Source organism: Macaca thibetana, chromosome 8 (assembly GCF_024542745.1).
Source record: "Macaca thibetana thibetana isolate TM-01 chromosome 8, ASM2454274v1, whole genome shotgun sequence".
Taxonomy (NCBI): domain Eukaryota; kingdom Metazoa; phylum Chordata; class Mammalia; order Primates; family Cercopithecidae; genus Macaca; species Macaca thibetana.
In genome coordinates this window covers 100,744,484-100,770,154 of record NC_065585.1, presented here as the reverse complement: position 1 = coordinate 100,770,154, position 25,671 = coordinate 100,744,484, and the positions used below count along the sequence as shown (strand labels likewise).

General features: G+C 42.3%; 1 protein-coding gene across 12 annotated transcripts in view; it reads right to left on the bottom strand.

Moving 5' to 3' along the window:
* Positions 1-25,671, bottom strand: part of SLC20A2 (solute carrier family 20 member 2) — a 126,981-nt gene that overhangs the window by 76,073 nt on the left and 25,237 nt on the right. The window contains exons 1-2 of one of the 12 annotated variants that reach the window (XM_050800401.1): positions 9,748-15,908; positions 4,050-4,206 (exon numbers count right to left, since the gene is read on the bottom strand). The exons of 9 other annotated variants lie outside the window; for them this stretch is intronic. The gene's annotated coding sequence lies outside the window, so the exon portion shown is untranslated. 2 more of the 12 variants (XM_050800404.1, XM_050800392.1) reach the window with 2 other exon arrangements.

The following is a 25,671-nucleotide window of genomic DNA, read 5'->3' as shown; positions in this document are numbered from 1 at the left end:
AGGCTAAGGCGGGAGAATCACTTAAACCAGGGAGGTGTAGGTTGCGGTGAGCCGAGATCACACCACTGCACTGCAGCTTGGGCAACAGAGTGCGACTTCGTCTCAAAAAAAAAAAAAAAAAAAAAAAAATTAGCTGGGCATGGTGGCAGGCACCTGTAATCCTACCTACTTGGGAGGCTGAGGCAGGAGAATCGCTTGAACGTGGAAGGCAGAGGTCGCAGTGAGCCGAGATCGTGCCACTGCACTCCAGCCTGGGTGACAGAGTGAGACTCCATCTCAAAAAAAAAAAAAAAAAAAAAAGTCACTCTCTTTCTCTTGATGACCACCAGTTTTCCTGCCTTGTCCAACATAGTCTACAGTCTCAGAAAATCCTTTTTATCTGGCTCTATCCCTTCTAAGGAAGTAAGAAGACTCCTTCTTCTTTTAAGGCATTCAACTTGCCAAGTAACCAAATTTTAACACCTACTATTCCATCGTGATGTGGCGTTGTGCACGTCTACACTCACATGGTGTGCAGGAGAGCTTTGGGACTCAACTCAGTTGGAACTACTTGGCAGCCAGGACATGCTGATGTCCTAGGAACTGTCCCCCCACAATCTCACTGGGAACAGTACTCGATTCATTGAATATCTGACTGATGAGTGAAGGTGTTCACCCACACCTCTTTCTTCCCCCCAGAGAAAATGAAGATGCGCCTGGCCGGGCGCAGTGGCTCAGGACTATAATCCCAGCACATGGGAGGCCGAGGCGGGCGGATCACGAGGTCAGGAGTTCAAGACCAGCCTAGCCAGCATGGTGAGACCCTGTCTCTTCTAAAGATATAAAAAATTAGCTGGGCGTGGTAGTAGGCGCCTGTAATCCCAGCTACTCAGGAGGCTGAGGCAAGAGAACTGCTTGAACCCAGGAGGCAAAGGTTGCAGTGAGCTGAGATTGTGCCATTGCACTCCAGCCTGGGTGACAGAGCAGGACTCTGCCTCAGAAAAAAAAAAAAAAAAAAAAAAGAAAAAAGAAAACGAAGATGCGCCCATGCAAGGCGTGTCTTCACTTCCTAAGGAAGTAATACGGCAGAGAGGAATGTCATGACTACTCCTCTCGTATACTTGCAGTAGAAAGACACAGGACGATGAAGAAAGGAAGGTGAGCATAAAAAGAAGAGCATTCCTCATATGGATGACAAATGTAAAGATGAAACTTGAAAAACCAGCTTTCTCAGTTCCGAGCATTCCAGGAAACACTCTTCTATGAGTAACAAAGGCTCTAAACTAAAGGCTAGGCCAAAACATGGTAGCACATGATTCCAGATTCCTTTTAGTTTATCAAGGCACTTGGTTTTCTTTTCTTTTCTTTTTTTTCCGAGATGGAATCTCGCTCTGTCGCCCAGACTGGTGCGCAGTGGTGCCATCTCAGCTCACTGCAAGCTCCGCCTCCCGGGTTCACACCGTTCTCCTGCCTCAGCCTCCCAAGTAGCGGGACTACAGGCGCCTGCCACCATGCGCCCTGCTAATTTTTTGTATTTTTAGTAGAGACGGGGTTTCACCGTGTTAGCCAGGATGGTCTCGATCTCCTGACCTCATGATCTGCCCGCCTCGGCCTCCCAAAGTGCTGGGATTACAGGCGTGAGCCACCGCGCCCGGCCTTGGTTTTCAATTAAGTTTAAGGTCTTAGTCCTGTTGAAAGCAGATTCAATTCAGTCTGAATTTCAGCCTCAATGCCCAAAGGAAACCTAGTGACAAATGCCATTTTGCTCCAGGCCCAGGCTTAGGAGAGCCTCTCTCAATGACCATCAAAAGTAACTTACTCTAATGCGGCACTGTGTAAAGCAGGTGGAAAGGGGGCCTGCTTTGGTGGGAAGCCCCACTTTGTTCAAGATTTTCTACAATCTTTGTTCCAGATTTTCTTAAATCAAGTGCCACAAGCACCAAAACGGTTACCCAAAATAACCTTCTGATTAAGGCCATGAGGACATCCTGGCAGCGTCTGGCAGAAGTGACTGAGGGAGCCAAGACTTTCTTAAAGTGTTCTCACATGTAGTGAACACTGGTGAGATACACCACGATACTACACAGATAAGTGCCCTGGAAACACTGGCTAGGGGATGCGTTCTTTCCATCATCCCTCATCACTGTCACTCAAAATTGTATTACCTGAGGCCTACTGCACATGGTTCCACCGTTCACTGCTTTGAATTTAACATTCTGAACTCTGGGCCCTTCTGAAATTTTAATGGATAATCATAACACCAGAAGTGTTATTTTAATTGACTTCAAAATATCCTGAAGTCCCCAGCTTGCTGCCATTGCTCTCCAAATAATACTGAGTCTGAGATCCTGGCCAATTTGAGATCAGATTATAGAGTTTGTTAAGATCCAATGTGGTAATGAAAGCAGACACTTGCTGGATACCTCTAATACTCCAGAATTAACAGAATTTAACCTTTTTCAGTGACCACTACACATCAGTTTATGTGGGTGTCTTTCCAAAAGCCATGATCCCAAGTCTCTGCCTTAGAAATGAATCAGATTTTTCCAGTGTAAAAATAATATTGGCTGGGCATGGTGGCTCACCTCTGTAACCACAGCACTTTGGGAGAGTAAGGCAGGAGGATTGTTTCAGTTCAGGAGTTCAAGACCAGTCTGGGCAACATAGTGAGACCCCATCTCTATAAAACATTAAAAAAATTAGCCAGGTGTGGTGGTGTGTGCCGGTAGTCCCAGCTACTTGGCAGGCTGAGGTGGGAGGATCACTCGAGTCGGGGAAGTCAAGGCTGCCGTGAGCCCTGATGGCCCCTCTCACTCCAGCCTGGATGACAGAATGAGACCCTGTCTCAAAACTAATAATAATAATAATATGTGCTCACAAAAAATTTGATAAATATAGAAAATGGGAAAGTAAAACAAGGAAAAATGCTACTGGCCCATTACTGCAAAAAAACCACAATTAATGTATTGGTATACTAGCTTTATCGGCTGGACTAGGCACTACTTATATGAGCCAACTGAGAGGCCACTGCCGAATTAAATAAAATATAAAAGTCAAAATAAAAATGAATTAAAATAGTTCTTTTTTAAAAAGAAAGTTTTCTATTATTACATAAGTAATCTATGCTCACTGAAGAAAAAAATTAACATACAGGTAACCAAAAAGAAGGGTTGAAAATCACATATAAGCTCACCTCCTAGAGATAGTTATTGCTCATAATAAATGCAACATTCTTTTCTCAGGTACATACATACATGTGCCTTGCTTTTATAAAAATGGGGTAATAAACACATAATGTTTTGTAACCTGCTGGTTTTTACTTGATATACATCTAACGCCATCATTTTGAATGGCTGCATAGTGTTCTATGCTATGGAAATACCATAAATTATTTAATCAGTAACTTACTAGGTTGTTTCTGGGGATATTGTGTTCAATTATTAGGTCCATAAATCTTGTACAGTCTAATAATAAGTAAAATATATTTTTTTACCTTTTTCTTCAAGTTTAATTTTTTTTGACTGGACAGCTATAAGGAGACAAAGTTTATCCCAAATCACTTAACCACTCTTATTTATTTTTTTTGAGATGGAGTCTCACTCTGTCACCCAGGCTGGAGTGCAATGGTGCAATCTCGGCTCCCTGCAACCTCTGTTTCACGGGTTCAAGCGATTCTCCTGCCCTAGCCTCCCGACTAGCTGGGACTACAGGCACGTGCCACCACACTTGGCTAATTTTTTTTTTGTTTTTTTGTTTTTTTTTTTAGTAGAGATGGGGTTTCACTGTGTTAACCAGAATGATCTCGATCTCCTGACTCGTGATCCGCCCACCTTGGCCTCCCAAAGTGCTGGGATTACAGCTGTGAGCCACCGTGCCCGGCCACCTCTCTTATTTTTAATGACACATTTGTGAACTAGCTACAGATTGATTTTAGAAACGTGATTTTTCCAAGGAAGAAATACCAAGAAAAGAATGACTATTTGTAATTCCTCTTTGTACAGAAATGAAAATAGCTTTTTGGCTGCCATTATTAAGAACCAAATTAAACAGACACATGGAATGTTACCTACTGGCTATATAGTTATTGGAAGTTCATGGGTTTCACAGACTCTACTTATATTGAAAGGCTCATTCAGGGTTAAGATCAGCTCCCGGTGCTCTCTGGAGTGAGGAGACACGTCGATCTTATCTCTGTACAGCCACCATGTTCACTGGGCCTCATATGTTCTGAAAACAGACACAGATGTAGAAATAACAGTGCATGCAGCCTCATGTCTGAGAGGTCAGTTGTTTGAAACATAATGAGGTTGAAAGATTGAAAGACTGAATAGTAGCATCAATATCTTATGACCAGGCAAACTAGAGTTTGGCTCAAACTGTCCTCACCAGTCTTTTCTCACCTGAGGCAATTTTCAATACTCTGCAAACATGTAATTAACTATGCTATAAAAGCCAAGGATTCTACAGATCCCTCCTTTTTTTTTTTTTTTCCAGACAGAGTCTTGTTCTGTTGCCCAGGCTGGCGTGTAGTGACGCGATCTTGGCTCACTGCAACCTCCACCTCCCAGGTTCAAGCTATTCTCCTGCCTCAGCCTCCCGAGTAGCTGGGATTACAGGTGTGCACCACCACGCCTGGCTAATTTTTGTATTTTTGGTAGAGAGGGGGTTTCACCACGTTGGTCTGGCTGGTGTTGAACTCCTGACCCCAAGTAATCCGCCTGCCGTGGCTTCCCAAAGTGCTGGGAATACAGGCGTGAGCCACCGCACCTGGTCAGATCCCATTTTCAAGTGCTGAAATATTAGGGCCAAAATTCCCTGGCTAAGGTAAGGCGGGTCTTTTTCAGACATGGCAGTGCGTTACTTGTGTGACAGTTTTTATTTTTATCTTTATTATTTTTAAAAACCTAGCTCCTGCAGGAAGTGTAACACTTTTTAAACAGCACTGGCAAAACGTCCTCAGAGAGCCCTTTCTTCATTATGATCACAAAAAGGTTTTATTGTCCTAAATGCTATACAAAGTATAACGAATAGACACTCTCAGCGGCCTGTGTTTTCAACCGGAGACACTTCTGTCAAGCGAAAGCACAAAGGAAAATAAACATACAAAAGGGCACAGGCGTAACTAAATTCAGATGCATTTCTATTATGTGCAAATAAAGGTGGGTGGAAGAGAGAGCAGAGAGATGAATAGGGGACTCCTAGGAGTAACAGTTTTGATCGGGAAAGGTGAGAATGGCCACCTTCCTGACTCTAGAGAACTGATTACAGATGAGAAGGCAGAGCACTTACTTGTGGCCTTAGCCATTCCAATGGAATTAGAATTTATTTGTATTAAGTCCATCCTATGTGTGCCACTGGGCTATTTGTTGTAGATACAAAATGTTGAGATAAAATGTGTCCCTCTCCTCTATCTCTAGTGGAGAGCTGACACACAGATAATACATTCCACTGTGCTTGGATTTGTTAGGGCCTTCTATGTTGCTTCCTGCTCCTAGGGTGTGGTGGGTAGGGTCCAACTTTCCCTGCAGCTCCCCCTCTTCTGAAATGGGCTCTGTGAAGACAGGGACCAACCTGGCCGCAGTCTGTGATATAAAGTGCTCATGAGCCAACATGAAGCTCCCCACCCCTCATATGGGCTACTCACTAACACTGCCCAGAACCCCTTCAGGTGGCTGTGAGGTCAGATGGGGAGGAGAGAGTCTATCTGGTAACACTGATGATAAAATACAGTAGATCCACATGCTAACACAATATTATTCTCACATTATCTCAGGTGAGCCTCATTTGAGAGGAACACTGTCTTAGCTCAGAAAAGTAATTGCAAAATTTTCCTGGTTAATTATTAATCTTCTCTAAGTGACAAAAGGAAATCCAGAGCAAAGTCAGGGCTGGAAGGGACTCTGAGAGGTCATTTATCTCCTGGCTTTAGAGAGTACATTGAAAATACTGCAAACAAATATAATACCATGTTTAGATGACTTCAGGAAAAAGGGTTACATTTTTTGGCATCCAGATTCCCCATTTTATAATACCCTCCATCTTTGCATCTCATCCAGCAGAATCACTTGGGAGACTTTTTTAACACAGGCTGCCGGCCCCACCCCGTGGTTTCTGATTCAGCAGGGCCTGGGTGGGGCCTGAGATTCTGCATTTCTCACATGTTTCCAGGCTGTGCTGATGCTGAAGGAACAGGGTCCCCACTGTCAGCACCTCTGTTCCAGCCTAACCTTTGCTGGACCTGACCCTTTCATTCTCGATGGAAATAGATACCAGTGGGTCACCATTCTTTGGCACTGAGACACACATATACTTGAAGAACAATCTAAGAGTCTCCCGGTCATTCATTTCCTCTTTCAGGCTACAGAACACTAAATAACAGAAGTTCCCTACCCTCTTATCATAGGTATCATTTTCCAACCCTCAATTGGTTTTTGGTTTTGTGTTGTTTTGTTTTGTTTTTTGGGGGGTTCTTTGTGGAGCCCTCTCCCAGTCTCTTTTCATTGTGGAGCCATGAACTAGACCCAGAACCTTAGAGATTGGCTGAGGTTGGGCACGGGGAGGGGAGGGACTCACAGACTCACAGAACCACAGAACCACGCAGGCCGCTCACGTTATTACTCTCCAGTACCCAAGTCTGCCTATCAGCCCTTCTTCTGATTCATGTGCTTCTAACTCCTTTACGAGCTGCAGTAATGCTCAGTAGACCTTCATAATGCCTTTCTTCTGAGAAGCTGAAGGCATTTCCCTAGCTAATGTTACAGTTGACTCAATATCCTAAACCAGTGCAGGGTTAAGTAACTTGTTGAAGTGCAAACCAGTTCAGGAAGGGAGAATCCGGAACTCCAGATTTCTACCTAAATATCATTTTATGGAGAAAGATGCTTTGATATTTATTGGACTTTATAACAAGTCTATCCCCTCCACATAATAATAATAGTTTCAGGTGCAAGTGAAACTGTGAAGCTTCTCCTCTTTGCAGGAGGATTGCAACAGAGGACTGAGAGTGGGGGGCAAGGCTTCTGCGGTCAGTCTTGTCACTTGTCCCCATCACTTCCCAGCTATGGAAGAGAAAGGGAAGGCACAGCCCAGGTGGCACAGCTGGCACAGCCCAGGTGGCAAAAGCCCAGAGGAGCTGAATGCTGAAGTACCCTCAACCCACCCCACTCATTTTGTTTCCCTTTTCTTCATTTTCACATTTTTTTCTGCCAGTGTAGTTACTGAATGTCAGCGGCCCAGTTTCTGTGTCCTGCCTTGTTGTAGCATGTGGGTTGGAACTATGCTTTCCTTGTGTACTGCGTGTGCTGTGGGGTGCTTAATACATGTTAAATTATGACAGCAGTCCTCTGTATGCCCGAGAAGTCAGTCTTCCTTCCGAGGGCCATATCCCATTATGTTACACTTGTGTTTAAGACGGTCGGAAGCTGAAGGCATCCCTCCTGCTCCTTCCACTTTAGGAGCAGGTGCTCCTTCCACTTTAGATGAACAGCTGGAACTCACATAACATAGCCTCTTCCGACAAGATTTCTTTTAGAGAAAGAACATTCTAGGGATGTGATCACTGAGCATCCCAGCTCCAAGCCAAAAGGCAACCTGTTACATAGCGCAGTTCCCATTTAGCCATGCAGGCAAGGGACCCATTAAAACCTCGTGTGAGTCAAGGGGTCCCAGAGAAAACGTTCCTCTCTGCGTTCCTGAGAAACCCCTCAAAGCTTCCGAGCCGAAGGCTATCCCTCTAGGCAGAAAGTAACAGTGAAATAAATCTCCTGCAACCGGCAGCGGTTCTGTCAGAGCCTCTGGGTCTGTAACTATTTTAAGACGTGGAGGAGTAGGATAAGAGCACGGGCAGCTGGAGAGAGTGGCTCCAACAGGGCTGCAGGGGAGACGTGTGGTCACCTGCCGCGTGGGGACAGCAGGGCAAGGGCAGGCGGGCTCGGCTCCTGGACTCCTCCTGAGGCCACAAGGCTGACCTGTTTCTCGGCACCTGGGCACCCCGTGTGTGACTCTGCATAGAGCTCATCATGATTTGTCGCCCAAAGTCATAACCAGTCACGGCCAGCATCATTTCACCAGGCACACGGGGTAGAAGCAGCAAAGAGAATCGCAGCACCGGCAAACACTTACATAAGGAAAACTATCTCCGCTCTCACTCACCGCTGCCACTCTCAGCACGTAAATCATTAAAACAAACACTCCGCAAGTGTTTATGTGCATTTTAGCAACTCGTCATAAAGCACACGCTTCCTAGTAGTAGAAAAACCTACAGAAATGTCTGTGAAATTAAACAATGGATAAATTCGAATCAGCTTTTCTCTTTTTGCAGGACTAAAAATACAATAAGTCAAGTGAATACTGGCTTGAAAACTAATACCCAACTACAGTGTACCTTTAAAAATGCTCCACTGAGATTCTGATGGTGCCTTATTAACAATTAAAACTAAGAAGTAACAGCAATAAGTCAGAATTTTTTGGATAAACGTATTCTTTATAAAGGATTACTGGAACGAAACCCTTTTTACTGCTGAAGATGACATTAGAGGCTTCTGTTATCATTATAATTCATCTGGACAGCAAATTTCTCTTCAGCTCAGTAAAAACTAAGTATGAAGTAAGTTTCTTTCTAAAAATAGCCCAAGAATTCAGTACTGCTTTTCTTTCTTTCGTTCTTTTCCTATTAAATGGAACACTGAAATATTTCCTTTCATTGTTGACACTTTATGTCATTTGCATTTAAAATCAGACAATACATAGTAACAAAGAAGTCTTTAACTACATCTTTTCAAAATAGGAAAACGGCATTCACAATACTAACCGAGGACCTGCCTCCTTCCGTGCTCTAGAGTTGACAGGCACAGATAGCTGGTAAGCACCTATCCTACTGCCTAGGAGAATTGTTTCATTAACATCTATATTCCTAAAGCTGATACATGTACTTGCTAATTGATGAAGAAATTCCTGCCTGGTTCCCTGCTGTAAGCAGACTGTTTGGCATGAAGTCAGTCCACACTGCAAACACACTTCTAAATAAGCAAGGTGATTCAAATGTAGTTTAAAATACTCAATATCAAAATTTTTTGTGTTCTTCAGTACAAATTTAAGTTGGCAATAACGTGTTAGATGAACTGCAGTTAAGGTTACAGAATCCCATGGTCTTTGGTTACTTTTGATAACTAACTCAGTCTAAAAGAGGATGCTTTAAATTATTCTCTAAAACCTTCCTCCTAAATTAATTTTTAAAAGTGCTTCTCTTTAGGCGTATATGGGTTTATTTTGTAGCACAAAATTCCCCTTAAAAAGATAAAAAACTGTCCATCTGTACATTAAAGAAAATTACATTTGACACTCCATTATTTCTACAAAATAAACTTGTAGCATAGAGTATGACAGGAATGAACTTTTAACATTTTTTTTCTCAAGAGTTAGGTTACCATAGTAGAAAATAAGCTCAATGACACAATACAATGTTTCTGTATTTACAGAAACCATATCCATTAGTCAAATATTTTAACATAAAATAATAATCTACAGATTGCTTTTGCAAAAATAAGAAAGAATCGAAAACTTTTTCTTGGGAAAATTGAATGAGGCAGATTTATTGCACTAGGAGATATTTAAAGAAAAACCTTTTGCCACCTTTCTTAGCTTTCTCTAACGTACCAACCTCAAAGCTTCCAGTTTTCCCAAGAGATAAACATTACTATGATGGTAACATTAGGAAGATTTAAGGAGAAAAGAACAAAGAGAAGTCTTAAAATTCCACCCAGTACTTACAAGTAGTTTCCAAGAAAACTGAGCCACAATTCTTCAGAAGACTGCTCTCCTGATCATAAACACAATCTGAAGTCTAAAATAGATATCCTATCACCTTAGGCCGAGAAGTCACATTTCAGCTTGCTAACTTCTACTTTTACAACTCATAGAACTAACCCCGGCTAAAATTAACCGCAGCCAAGCGGCAGGCAGGAACACGCTGATTTGCATCATGTGTGCCGGGATTTATTCACTAGGACAACATCGGTGTCCTCTTAATGGGAAATGCGGCCAAGGGGCGTGCCCTGGTGAACAATACATAGCATCATGATTATGCTAATTACTGAATTCAGTCCAATAATGCTAACTTCTTTTAAGTTGTTTTTGCAAGTACTGACAAAGAGAAGGAGTAAGCTTTTTCCTAACAGGCATTCACTTGATTTCTAAGCACATTCAAATCAGACCAAACTTTGGCAACAAGGTGGCAGTGCTGTGTGCTCTTTACAAGCAAAAGCAAAGCAAAAGGACATTCTATTCGATTAAACAGCGTGATTAGATGCAGCACTACATGAAATTAAATAGACACAGAACATACATATCGGAAAGTCTATCCACCAGAACCCTGAAATAACAGCTTTTTCTTTCTCTATAATGAACTGATTGCAGGGACTTGCTTTCTGGCTCTGCCTCCTTCTGCACCTCCCAAGGAGTAGCTATGAAGACACAGATTCAGTAATAAATCACAACTGAGAATAAACATCTCAAATATTTGCAAAGGCATTGTCCTTGGCAAGAAGCATTTTAAGGTGGATTTACTGCTTGGCTAGAAAAATTGTCCTCTGTAGGTGACTGACCATCTACAGAGCATGTTGGAACTCAAGCTAACAGGTAAAGACACCAAGCATACAGCTGATACTTAAAAGAAAATCAGAACATGAAAAACTTTCTCTCAAAAATATAAGTACAACTTATAACGAAGACATTAACTGCTTAGTATCTACTCAAGATGGTTTAGAATAGTTTGCTTTAGACTAAGTTCTGATGACACATTTTGCTCTTATTGGACACTCTATGAAAGATATCAAAGCACTTTACAAACGTCAATCAAATCTCCAAGCATCTTTGGGAGATGTCGTTTTCCTCTTTTTTTCCACAGATGGATAAAAGACAGGGTGATCCAATGTCAATGACTTCAACCAACCCTGGATCACCCCATCACCTCCTGAGCCCTTTATAACATCTTCCATATTAACCACTTATCTATAATCCTATAGACCTTTTCAGAGCTGTTTGTTTTCCTCATTTTAAAATGTCATGTTAGTTTGGACTTCAGGAGGTTCACTCTACTTGACACCCAGACGCCAGGCCTGAACTCCAGGGGCTTAAAAAGCATTCCTAGACTCTCTCTTGCAGGCAGGCATCCTACAACATGGATCCCTAAAACATGGCGATGCCCTCAGGAGGCACTGTCTATCTGCAGCCTGCTGCCCAAAGTGCAAACGGTTGATCTTCATTGGTGTGAGTTGGACATCACCAGCACAATCTCCCTCCTGTTGTTTACAAACACTGCCGGCTGCTGGCCTGAGACTGCATCCCCTCGGCCTAACCTGAGGCTCTATGCCAGCACCCGCCCCACCTCTGCAAGAGGGTGGCTGGTATGCATTCCCCTTCACTCCAACCCAGAGTCATGGGAGGCAGCCATTTCCCACTCTGTGCTGAAAGGAGAGAAGTCAGCACTCATCAAAGATGGCTAGCTGCTAATGAACAGAACTGTTCTCAATAATCTACCGCAAACTCACTCCAGAAGTCTTAATGCCAAAAAGGACCTTGTAAGGCTATTTTTGACACAATATTCTTATCCTATTATGTCATAGTTCAGGAGAAAAGTCTCTAAGCCAAAATATTATTTCTGCCCTAAACCACAAAGTAAGAAAAAGCAACGACACCAAGTGCTTTTCTGCATCAGAGTTTGTATTGGAGAGGAGCAATCTGATGTATGATGGATCCTACATCCATTCATCGGATGGCAGGGGACCCTGAGCAATGCTCCGGTTCCTCACACATCAGATATGCCTAGTATGACTCTGCTGTTTCAACTGCAGCCACACTTGTTCCACAGTGGAAGAACCAAAGCATTCCAAATAAAACAGTGCCTCCTCCAATTTACATTAGTCATTCTGCTGCTTCCTTTTCATTAGTGAAACGACTTGAGTCAACAGTGCTTTTGTTCTAGGTATACTTATGACAGTAGAGAAAAATCTGTATCAGAGTACCTTTAAAAGCAGAGTAAATTCTTCCCGTTTGTTCTCATTAATTTTTGGTGGTAGAGGAGGGACAGGGAAGGCGGTGACCTATGGGATCTTTAGTTCAACGAATCCATGAAATTAAAGAAAATTACTGTGTTTATGAATCTACACTAATGAATTAACCCGGATACCAACCTTCTATGAGCAACTACATGTATAATTTAAAATTTTCTAGTAGCTGCTTTCAGAAAAGTAACAATAAAGAGGTAAAATTAATTTAATAATATATTTTATTTAACTCAATATAGATTTCAATGTGTAATAATCATAAAAACTATTAATGAGATATTTTCATTCTTTTGTTTGTACTGCCCCAAGCCTGTGCAATCCAGTGCATATTTTACAATTAGTACATTCCAATCTGGACAATCCACACTTCCAATGCTCAGTACCCACATGTGCCTGGTGACTATAATAGTGGAAAGCCTGAGTGTACAAATATCTTCCTGACAACAGCTTTTCTACAACATATACTAATATTTACGTGTTTGTGGGCAAGTGCACACTTACATACACTCGATAAACATCAACTAAGATACTAGGCATATAAGATGAAAAAAACCTAGTTTTTGTCCTCAAGGAGCTCAAAGTTTAGACACTTGGCATTCTTTTTTTAGAGCTAGGGTCTCATTCTGTCACCCAGGCTGGAGTGCAGTGGCACAGTCACGGCTTACTGGAGCCTCAACCTCCTGAGCTCAAGCAATCCACCCACCTCAGCCTCCTGAGTAGCTGGGACTACAGGCATGTGCCAGCACACCTGGCTAATTTTTAAATTTTTTTGTAGAGACGAGGTCTCACCATGTTGCCCAGGCCAGCCTCGAACTCCTGGCCTCAAGTGATTCTTCCACCCCAGCCTCCCAAAGTGCTGGGATCACAGGCATGAACTACTGCCCCTGGCTTCTTGGCATTCTTTACCTTTGAAATAATAGCAAAATATTCTGTGTTCTCTGTGTGTCTTCTTCTGGAGAGAGAAATTTCTTCATCACTTCATTAAAAGAGTCTGTGTCTCAAAAAGGTTAAGAGCCAGGAGACTAGACTAGCAGCAGATGCTGGGAGAAATGGAGAGCTATGGAAAACGAAGGAACTGACATAGATAGAAGGGGAAAGATCTGAGGAGAAAGAAAGGACTAAAAGGAAGATAAATAAACAAAGAAGACAGAAGAATTTCACTGCTAGACATGAAATTTTAGTTATAAAATCATACAATAAAAATTGGCGGCAAGGCATGGTGGTTCATGCCTGTAATCCCAGCACTCTGGGAGGCCGAGGTGGGTGGATCACGAGGTCAGGAGTTTGCGACCAGCCTGACCAACATGGTGAAACCCCGTCTCTACTAAAAATACAAAAAAAATTAGCCAGGCATGGTGTTGCACGCCTGTAGTTCCAGCTACTCAGGAGACTGAGGCAGGAGAATCCTCTTGAACCCGGGAGGCAGAGGCTGCAGTGAGCCAAGATCGCGCCACTGCCAAGATCACACCAGCCTAGGCAACAAAGTGAGACTCCGTCTCAAAAAAAAAAAAAATAAAAAAAAAATAAATTGGCATGTTCCAGTTACTATGACAGGTGCTGGGGACAGATACAGAGATGAAAGACAAGGTCTCTATGTCCAAGGAGTTCACCTTTTAGCGACAGGAATAGACTCACCCAGGCAGATACAATACTTGGGTCAAGTATAAGATGCAGTTTATGTGTGATGTGCTATGGCTGCAGCAGGGAGAGGAGGGAGGGTGCCACACAAGAGGGACACAGTACCCTTTCTTTTCTTCTTTTTTTAATTGAGAAGATGTCTCACTCTGTTGTCCAGGCAGGAGTGCAGTGGCACAATCTTGGCTCACTGCAACCTCCACCTCCCAGGCTCAAGCGATCCTCCCACCTTAGCCTCCCAAGTAGCCGGAACTACAGGTGTACACCACCACACCTGGCTAATTTTTATATTTTTTGTAGAGACGGAGGAGTTTTGCTATGTAGCCCCGGCTGGTCTCAAGCCTATGATAGGACAGTAAATAAATAGGCTGGGCTCGAGTGATCCACCTAACTTGGCCTCCCAAAGTGCTGGGATTACAGGCGTTAGCCACCATACCTGGCCCCTCATTTCTTAAATGAAGGTTATTTTCTGATTAAATTTTAAATTTATGTTCTGGAATGACTCAAGATTCTGCATTTTACTTTGGAACCTTAGAAAAGCATGGATAGGTCATGGAGAAATCAGGTATTCTAAAATATTTTAAAATGACATTTGGAAATAGCAGTGAAGTTTCTATTCTGAGCTATTTATCAACAAATTGAACCTGGTTATTTGATCTAACTATTTAAGGTTGAGGCAGGAGGATCACTTGAGGTTAAGAGTTCGAGACCAGCCTGGCTAATGTAGCGAAACCCCATCTCTACAAAAAACTTAGCCGGGCATGGTGGCACGCACCTGTAGTCCCAGCTACTTGGGAGGCTGAGGCATGAGAATCAATTGAACCTGGGAGGCAGGGGTTGCAGTGAGCCGAGATCACGCCACCACTCCAGCCTGGATGACAGAGTGAGACTCTATCTCAAAGGGAAAAAAAGCCACCAAAAAATGAACATTGAAGAAAAAACTCAACTTGTTAGGAATTCTCTGTATTTATTTATTTTGAGAAAAAGTCTCGCTCTGCCACAGTAGTGCAATCTTGGCTCACTGCAACCTCCGCCTCCTGTGTTCAAGGATTCTCCTGCCTCAGCCTCCTGAGTAGCTGAGATTATAGGTGTGTGCCACCATGACCGGCTGATTTTTGTATTTTTAGTAGAGACAGGGTTTCGCCATGTTGGCCAGGCTGGTCTCAAACTCCTGACTTCAAGCAATCCACCCACCTCAGTCTCCCAAAGTGCTGGGATAACAGGCGTGAACCAAATGTGCCTGGCCTACGTTAGGAATTCTTTGGATTGTAGCTGTGGACTCACAAAGACCTGGGTTCAAAATGTACCCCACCACCTACTAGCTGTTTGACCTTGAGTAACTGAGCTCACCTCCGTGACTCGGCTTCCTCGCCTGTAAAATGGGGATAATTATGCTGACATCAAGGGTCGGTGTTGGAAGGAAGTGAGATGTGTATAGCACAGGCACACAAAGAGTCTCAATAAACGGCCGGAGCCATTATGCTCACAGCAGGTCTAGCAGCAGTGTGGTACTTGCTGAAGGGCAATTTGGGATATTGACTGAGTGTGGATTAAAGGCTCCCTGTTTTTATAGCATGAAGCTTCTTCAAAAAATAAAATGTTGAAAGGAACTTCAAATGGTTGTTAAGTATTTCAGGAAAACCAAGGTTTGTTAACTCCTTTGGAAAACTCTGTAGCTGCGCCAGCCTGTTTCATTTTCTCCATGATATGGCCTCATGTCCCCAACCAGAGGTTAGCACAGGATTCAGGGACACTGACTGAAGAACACAGGCGAATCACGTGTCTGGGCAGACAGCTGCTGTAAAGTCCCCCTATTCCTTCCTTACCCCAGGGAGTCCCTTCCCGCACTGACTCTGGGCTTGGCCAGTAGAACAAGAGCAAACATAATGCTGGGCCCTGGAAAGTGCTGGCGTGTGGGGGCTCACCCTCTCTTGCGACTCCAAAATGCCCTGCCCTGGCTTCCCTACTGCATATGAGAAGGCCACACGGAGTGGGGACACGCCATCACTGCTAAGTCCCTGCTGCCGATCAGCCCGCTGAGTGCTGATGGGTGGGTCAGGCCATCTTAAACCACACAGCCAACCAGCTGCCAGCTAACTGCAAAGTCCAGCCAGGCTCGCTCAAGCCAGAATCACTCCGGTGCCGTACAGAACTGTGAGGTACAGAAATAAATGTTTGGTTTTTTGAGCCACTAGTAGCAGGTGGTTTGTTATGCAGCAAAAGCTGACTCATACATACTCTCCAAAAAGGCTGCATGCTCAGGAGGGCTACACCAGTGTGATCCACAGCGATGCAGTCTTCACACTTCAGAAATGGACTGTATTCACATACATACGAACAGAGAGTTCTAACTCTACACAGAAGAAATTGTTATCTTCTTCAGCTAAAAAAAAAAAAGACGTAAACTCTTCAAGACATTGATTTTAAAAACCCTGATAAATAGCTAATTCAGCATAATTTTATGACAGTTTTGATCAGGATTGTGAAAGTAAAGGCAGCATTATGACTGCTGTTGTTTGAACACTCATTTTAACATAGTTGATTTTAAAAATTATATTAGAATTCTCTTGGGGTTTTCATACTGCTCTACATTCAGAACAGCCATCGATTTAACAAACATTTGTTAAAGCACCATCAGGAAACTCCCAAGCATTTGCAAGATTTGTATAAGTGGCAGGATGCCCATGACCACAACAGAAAGTGGTGTCAACGACAGTTCTGCCTTTAAGAGGCTCATAATATGATAAGAGTCATGACACTGGCCATAAACTTATCATATAAGGGAGTAATTAGTAATTAGTAAGCATCCCAAAAGTTAAAAGTTCATTCCAATAGGAACATAAGTAACGAAGAGGCTTCCAGTTGTGTTAATCAAGAAAGGTTGGCCGGGCGCAGTGGCTAACGCCTGTCATCCCAGCACTTTGGGAGGCCGAGGCGGGTGGATCACCTGAGGTCAGGAGTTCGAGACCAGCCTGGCCAACATGGTGAAACCCCGCCTCTATTAAAAATACAAAAAAAAGTAGCCAGGCATGGTGGCACACACCTGTAGTCCCAAGCTATTCAGGAGACCGAGGCAGGAGAATCCGCTTGAACCCAGGAGGCAGAGGCTGCAGTGAGCCAAGATCGTGCCACTGCACTCCACCCTGGGCAACAGAGCAAGACTCTGTCTCAAAAAAAGAAAAAGAAAAAAAAGAAAGGTATCTTCAGCCAGGTGCAGTGGCTCACACCTGTAATGTAATCTCAACACTTTGGGAGGCTGAGGTGGGAGGATCGCCTGAGGCCAGGAGTCCCAGACCAGCCTCAGCACCATATCGAGAGCCCATCTCCATTTTCAAAAAAGGGATCTTGGAGGGAGTGGTATTTGTTTTTGTTTGTTTTGAGATGGAGTCTTGCTCTGTAACTCCAGGCTGGGGTGTAGTGGCATGACCTCAGCTCACTGCAGCCTCCACCTCCCAGGTTCAAGTGATACTCCTGCCTCAGCCTCCCAAGTAGCTGGGATTACAGGCATCTGCTACCACGCCTGGCTAATTTTTGTATTTTAGTAGAGATGGGGTTTCACCAAGTTATCCAGGCTGGTCTTGAACTCCTGACCTCAGGGGATCCATCTGCCTCGGCCTCCCAAAGTGCTGGGATTACAGCCCACCACACCCAACCTGGGAGTGGCATTTGAAGGGAACCTTCTCCTAAGCTCTCAACAGTGGCAGGAGTAGAAAGAACACTATACAGAAGCAACACACAAGCAAAGATGGAGAAAAAGGAAAGCTATGTTTGTCTAGGGGACAGCTTGTACTGAGATTCAAGCTCCATCAAGTAATAGCTGCTTTGATGACTAAATTACTTAATTTTTCCAAATCTAGGCTATAAAGTATCCAATGAAAGTGGCATCTGCAGCAAGGTTGCCTGGTTCAAATGCCAGCTTCATCACTTTGTAGTTGTCTTGGGAAATTACTTTCTCACTGTGCCTTCATCACTTTTAAAATGGGAATAATAATTATACATGCCTCATGGGGTTATTATGAAGACTAAATGAGTTTTCTATTTGTAAAGTATGTAGAATAGTGTCTGGTATAAACGTTTTGTTAAATAAACTTATATGTTTATGCACATACAGCAAACAGATAGATATATATAGAAAGGCATGCATAAGTGTAGATATATAGATACAGCTTTATCACCAAGAACAGTACCTGGTATGTAGAAAATGCTAAACATATTTAAATGTTTCCCTTCCTCCTCCTTTGTCTGGAGTCCATAGAGATCTAGAGCACCAAGTCAGACACATTTCATGCACCCCAACATCATCCTCCACTCAGTTAAAAGAACACAGGCTGTCCTTCCTCTACTTTCACACTGGAAGCTTTCTCCTTTCTCTTGGGGGCAATAATTCTGCACTTGCTGATACAAGATGCTAGGCTTAGCCAGGCACAATGTCATGCCTATGATCCTAGCACTTTGGGAGGCCAAGGGCGTAGGATTGCTTGAACCCAGGAATTCGAAAACAGTCTGGGCAACATAGTGAGATTTTTTGTCTCTAAAAATTAAAAAAAAAAAAAAATTTAAAAAAAATTAGCAGGTGCAGTGGTACCTGCCTGCAGTCCCAGGTACTTGGGAGGCTGAGGTGGTAGGATCTCTTGAGTCCAGGAGTTTGAGGCTGCAGTGAGCTATGATTGTGCCAATGCATTCCAGCCTGGGCAACAGAGCGAGAACTTGTCTCAACAAAACAAAATAAAACAAAACAAAAAGATGCTAGGCTTGAAACCACTAGAGACAGATACAACACGGCCACTAGCTTCAAAACAAAAGAGCACTAATACCTTATGTGATAAATGCACCTCAAATGGAAAAACAAGCACAGGCTTATTAACTGCAACCTTCACTTCTATAATTTATTACTATGCAAGCTAATCTAAAACAAGAAACCCTGAATGCAGTAAGATTTTGGAGAAAAAGTCAAACATTAGATTTACAGCCACAGTAATTTGAAGGTTAGGTTAACAAAAACCTTACTAATCCCAGACTAATTTGGCTTGAACTAGATATACATCTAAACTGAAAATACTTCTAAATGCAGTTTTATTACTTGAATCAACACAATGTTAAACTGAGTTTCCTCTGTTTTTAAAAGGAAAGTACTAAGGATAGTTACTGGATTATACTAAAAACAAAACCAAAAAAAAAAAAAAAAAACCCACCAAAAGTGCTTGAAAATATTCTACTATGTTGAAATAAGTAACATTTTCCTGCAATTTTATAGTATTTACTTCTTTAGAAACCACTTTTTCATAGGTGTCACCAAGGTAAACTTTACCCATCACAAACAAAACCTTATTGCCAATTTTGTATTGGGTAGAATGTGAAATAATGAGTTGTGCTAAACTGCTAATCATAAACATCCACTTCTCAGTTTATTCCCTCCGATAACAGGAAAACTATTAAGTATCAGGCAACAAGCTACTGATTGCCTAAATCTTTTGATACATGGTATAAAATAAGAATTTTTGTGATTTAAACCTATACTGTTTCACAATCATTCAAGTCTGTATCAAGAGCACTTAGAGTCTTTAGGTAAGGATTACCCTACTTTTAACTTGAAATTTAAGACTTTCTGAGGAACAGAGGGCTGTAGGAGTCTTTTAATAGAGCCATATTCCTGGGTTCAGTCAAACTGAACCAACCGCTAGCTTTGAGACAGTAGGCAAATTATTTGACAGAGTTCTCCCTGCCCATCTGTAAAATGAGGATAAGGATTCATCCACCTTCTAGGACTGTTGCAAAAATGACTTAATGCACATAAAGCACTTACATCAGAGCTTGGCATGGATTTTTGAAAAAAAAATATATTTTATACATGGATTTTTTTAAAAAAAGAAAATATACATATAATATATATATTTTATATGTAAGCTATAAAATATACGTATTTTATATGTAAGCCCTATTTCAGGTAGACAGGGAACTTGCAGGGTATGCCTGAAAGGACCCTCATAATGACAGCCAAGAGCCTCCAGCTTCACTGTGAATAATTTCAAGTCTATTCTCAAGGCTCCTGCTCAAGTCTCTGAGCATCTGTGAGAGGCGCTTGAAGGGCAGATGCCCACGTGTGTGGTGGAAGACAACACTTGATACCAATTTTCCAAGAGACATGGAAATCAAGAATTTGTTTTCTAATTTGTAAGTTTTGCTGTAAATGGGTATGATCTGTTTTCAAACAGATAAACTAAGAAGTGGTCACTTTTGGCCAGGTGCAGTGGCTCACACCTGTAATCCCAGCACTTGGGAGGCCAAGGCAGGTGGATCACAAGGTCAGAAGTTCAAGACCAGCTTGGCCAACATAGTGAAATCCCATCTCTACTAAAAATACAAAAATTAGCTGGGCATGATAGTGGGCACCTGTAATCCCCGCTGCTCGGGAGGCTGAGGCAGGAGAATCGCTTGAACCTGGGAGGCAAAGGCTGCAGTGAGCCGAGATAGCGCCACTGCACTCCAGCCTAGGTGACAGAGCAAGACTCCATCTCAAAAAAAAAAAAAAAAAAAAAAAGTGGTCACTTTTAGGGTAAGCAGTTCAGAGTCAAGCTCAAATTAAGAAACAAAATATTCATAAGAGGATCTAGTTGCACTTGGCTATAAGAACACAGCAGGTGGCTACTTCCATAGGTCTCCTGATAAACGTACGTGATTGTATCCTTAGGTACTAAGTCTTTCATTTAAAAAGTACTAAAAACATGAGTGTTCGTTTTCAAAGTAGCTGAGATAAGCAAAAAACAAAGAAAAAAAAACCACCAAAAAACCATAAAACCAAACCCAGAAGGATCAACAACTCGGCTCTCAGAACTATAATAGCCCAATAATTATAATAATCCAAAAGACCATTCTGAGAAATGCCAGAGACCAGTTCCTTTATCATACAGGGGGATGGTTCACAAAAGAGGAGTGGACAAACAGTACTGGGATAGTCATGGTTGATTGTAGACCACAAAATAAAAGCCAATTATCCATTTTAGACATTAATGCTTTCATTGTAAGAGATGGTTTCTTCTTTTTGACATTATATTCTTGCCTCTCCAATTGCCAGGACAGGATGCATTTCCCACTTCTTTGACTCAGATCTGTTTTTTAAAAATGCTCTTTAAAAACAACTGAAAATTCTCCTTTTTTGTTTCCCAAACTAAGAACCTTTTATATAAACCATAAGGAACAGCTCTGGATAGATCCAGATTTCTTTACAGTAAAAAAAAAAAAAAAAAAAAAAACCTCAAAAAACTCTTTTTCTTTTCTTTTCTTTTCTTTTTTTTTGGAGATGGAGTCTCACTGCTATGCTCAGGCTGGAGTGCAGTGGCACGATCTCAACTTACTGTAACCTCCGCTTCCCGGGTTCAAGCGATTCTCCTGTCTCAGCCTCTCGACTAGGTGGGACTACAGGTGTGCACTACCACACCCAGCTAATATTTGCATTTTTAGTACAGATGGGGTTTCACCATATTGGCCAGGCTGGTCTCGAACTCCTGATCTCAAGTAATCTGCCCGCCTTGGCCTCCCAAAGTGCTGGGAATACAGGCCTGAGCCACCACACCCAGCCCAAAAATATTTTTCAATAAGATGGATAGAAATGTAAAAGCGCAGCATATTTATAAGGTCCAACCAACATTGTGGCTTTGAAAAAGAAAACTCTTGCCCTTCTTATTTAAAATTATTAAAGTAATAAGCAGCTAGTTAGATAAAGAGCATTCAGGTTGCTCATACACAGCAGATCAGAACTATGCATGCCCAAATCACAACATCAGATTAGTAGTCACTGTTCTTTGTATCAGCTTTAAATACACCATCTCTTCTCATAAGAGTGTTGTGGTAGTCAGTGCTCAGGAAAATAATTAAGATAAGGAACGAATAACACAAAACACCCCTCAAACAATATCCAACAGAGTATCTCTGAGATCATTTACTAAAGTAATCTCTCTCAAAACCACTTTTATGCTTACACTAATCCTAGGCACTGAAAAAACAGGAAGAATAAATTACATTTAACTTGCCATTCTTTAGAATGCTGGACAATTCTGAGATGCATGGAGGAAAAAAAGTATTAAAAATAGCCAAGAGAAGGATTAGACAGCAGCTAAAACACAAAGGCCAGGGGTGAGATCAAAATTAGAAACATATAATGTCTGGAGAACTGTCCATATAAGGGCATCTTCATATCAGTAACTCAGTTGGAATAATCCACCGGGCAGAATTAACAGCTGCCACTATCACAGTGGCTGCCTCTCCACCTCTCATTCAGAAACCGCTGGAGTCTTGGGAGACACATATGACATGACTTTATGCTGTTATATTCAGACAGTCAATGTTTGGGGGTATTTTAAAAGCTGGTCTGAACTTTCCTCATCCTAGATGATAAACTTCATATATTTAGATCTTTCCTTTTCACACAAGTATGAAAAAGCAATAGAAGAGGATAAAACTTTGCTGAGCACTTTTAACCACTCCTATACCACATTGACTTGCATTCCCTAACCCCATAGATTTCCTGACTCCCCTGAGTAGGCGGCTGGTTGTACATTCTCATGTGTTCATTTATCCATCAGGCTCTCAGGGAGCTTCCCAACCTGGTGACAAGTGCTTGAGAAAAGAAATGAATAGGATCTTATCTTCCAGGAGTTCAGTGTACCCTGGAAGACAGGTACATAAATAATAACGCAGGTAAATCCTGTAACAGAAGTAAGGGATGCAATTCTCTCTGGGGCTTGGGGAGATTGTGCGATGGAAATACCCAGGCAGAAAAACAGTGAAAGGCATTCTAGGAAGAGCAATCAGTACAGGCAAAGGCTCAGGGGTAGAAAACAATGTAGCAGGTTCTGGGAATAGCAAGAAGTATGTGTTTTGAATACAAGTGATGGGATATGAATGGGAGAAGAGGTAGAAGATTAGCTTGCAAAAATAGATTGGTGCTAGATTGCTGGGGCCTATAAGCACCATGCTAAGGAGTGGGTCCATTATCCTGTAGCTCTGAGGCTCTCAACTCTGGATACAAATTAAAATATCCTGAGAAGCTTTAGAACAAAATGCTGATGGCCTGTTATTTGTTAGCAATAATAATTGGGTCCAGGCATCAGCAGTTTTTAAAAACTCCCATGTAGCAATTCTAACCTGTGGGCAAGAACCACTCCGGTGGGCAACAGGGAGTCAACACCACTGCATCAGCTTAGGATAGCAATAGAAAAACATTAAAACAATAGTTAATTGGGTAACAGTGTGAAGAGCAGATTAGAAACAGAGATTAGGGGAGAAATGTCCGTTAGTTTATACGCTACTGGAAACAGGCAAGAGATAAAAGTAATTATTAGCCTTTTTTGGGTTACTGACTTGCATGAATGCCAACGATAAAAGTTAAAAAGCCCTTCCCCGGCTGGGCGCTGTGGCTCATGCCTGTAATCCCAGCACTTGGGGAGGCCGAGGCAGGTGGATCATTTGAGGTCAGGAGTTAGAGACCAGCCTGGCTAACATGGTGAAACCCCATCTCTACTAAAAATACAAAAATTACCTGGGCATGGTGGTACGCGCCTGTAGTCCCAGCTACTTAGGAGGCTGAGGCAGAAGCATTGCTTGAACTCAGGAGGTAGAGGTTGCAGTGAGCTGAGATCACACCACTGCACTCCAGCCTGGGCAATGGAGTAATACTCCGTTAAAAAAAAAAAAGAAAGGCCCTTTTTCTAAGAAACATGCACATATGTCAAAAAACATACATGTAATTTCTGGGGCTGATAAAGCTCTGTGAGTGATGGATTCAGCTTAGGGAAGCCTGGTGTAAAGGCAGTGATGGAAAAAGAGAGACTGGAGGTAGAATCATAGCATTGATGACTTCAGTGGGGAAAAGAAGAGGAATTCAGGATGACACTATCACTTCTAGTGTGAGAATTATAAATAATAAACATGTACTGTGCACCAAAGTATCAAGAACTGTACAAAGCACTTAACGTGTATTGATCTCACTGATTTTTCCCAATTCTTTAAGACAGACTGATATCACATCTGTTTCATAGCTGAAGAATCTGAGATTTACAGACGTTAAATTGGCTTGTCCAAGGTCACATGGAGATAAGTAGTGGGGCAGAATTGAATCCCAGTTTTGACTCCGGAGCTTGTGGTATTAACCTCTCCCCATGCTACCTCTGATGAATGGTACCTGTGTATTAAACAGGGGTGACAGGAGAGTATGGCAGGAGTAGGTTTAGGATGAGCAAGGTGGAGTAGGGATATAAAAAATCAGTTTTAGACATGCTGTGTTCAAGATAATACAAGATATACAGATGACAGTATCTGTTAAATCAGAAAAAATCGGAAAGAGATCAAGAGGTGAGAGAAGAAAGTATGGTAACAGAATATAGTATTTCTGAGTTCTCTCCGGCGCCAGCGCTGTGCTGAATGCTTACTCACAATGGCAAAAGTCTATCACTATCTTTCTTCTGCAAGTGAGAGAACAGACCTGGGAAACCAGGGTCACATAGCCACTAAGTGCTAAAGCCAGATTTGAATCCACGAGGCTACCTTCCTAACCTCTAACCCACCCCCTGGCACTCTAAAAAGTAGAAATCCTGGGGTCATAAGTGGCTGTAGCCTCCCAACTATTCTAAGACTGCTAGTGTGTCTTGGAACAGGGGTCTAAAATACAGGGTTTTTTAAAAAAAGTTTTACATAAAAATGTTTGACAATATTTATGTATTTCCACAACCTCAAGGATTTTTATATTGTTTCAATTACCAAAGGGTCATAAGGGATAGCTTAGTCTCAACCAGCTTCAACAAATATTGGCGGTGTACTTCCACAGGTCGGTATGCAAGCTTGGGTGCAAACCCATGGGCATGACACAGCATGACACCAGTTTTATATAAAACACAGAGCTGCTACGCAAGTCAGAAGCCAGGACAACTGGTCTAGTGGAGACTGTGCTTCCTGAAGCCATAGCAAGGGCAGGAAGTGATGAAATTTCCTTTTTTAGTCATTTTTGTAATTTGGAAAATTGTGATTCTTCTCCTCTCTAAAGTAACCAAAATGAAATCTTAAACACTATCCTACAAGTCCAGACTAGTTACTTCAGGTAGAACAGCGGAGTAACTTATGCACTGCAGTTTCAGATAAAAATCGGTTATATTTCAATTCTCAGCACCTCTGAAAAACCTGTACTGACAATCACGTAGCCTTTGAGTCAAAAACACTCCTTCCATAAAAGTACTTTTAAAGGGAACACAATATTATCCTAGAATCTTTTCCTGTTTTAGAATTAAAGTACCTAAGAGAAGAAATGTAAAACTCCAGTTAAGAACTTCTGAAGTCCTGTTGTACAACCCTTCACTTAGAGCAGGAATCTGGTCTGGAGCTTGGACTAGTCCATGGCTGGGCTTGAAGGGTTCCCCGACCTGGGAGGTCATTGCTGTCCAGGGCAGCACATCCCATTGCTGGAGAGCTCTTACCACCGCAAGAATCTGTCTTAGACCAAGTCAAAATCCTTTGCCTTATAATCTTCACTCATTCATTCAGTTACTGAGCACAGAAGAGCTACATACCACCCTCTGGTCTTCCTATTCCCTAGTCTATAAGGGCTGCTACAACTCTCCTTTTATACCATCCTTCATATCCAACCACCAAACTCCTTTAGCAGCAGTTCCTGATATGACTTCCTTTCTCCATCCACCACTAGTCCTGCCTCCCTCGTTTGCCAATGTCTCATCTAAACTGTGGTTCAGAGACTAAAACACAATTCATCAAGGGTGCTCTAACTAGCCCACAAAACAGGACAACAGACTCGATGTAATCTAGGCACGCATCAGTGCAACCTGAGCTTGCTGTTTTTAGCAGCCACATCACAGAGATGCCTCACATAAGTCTGTGCCCCAATAAACTCTGAGCTATTTTTCATCTCGTGCACTTGAGACAGTCCACCACCCCCAAGCATTTCTCAACTCCTGGAGATGATTTATCCTTAGTATCTCATGTTGCTGATTTT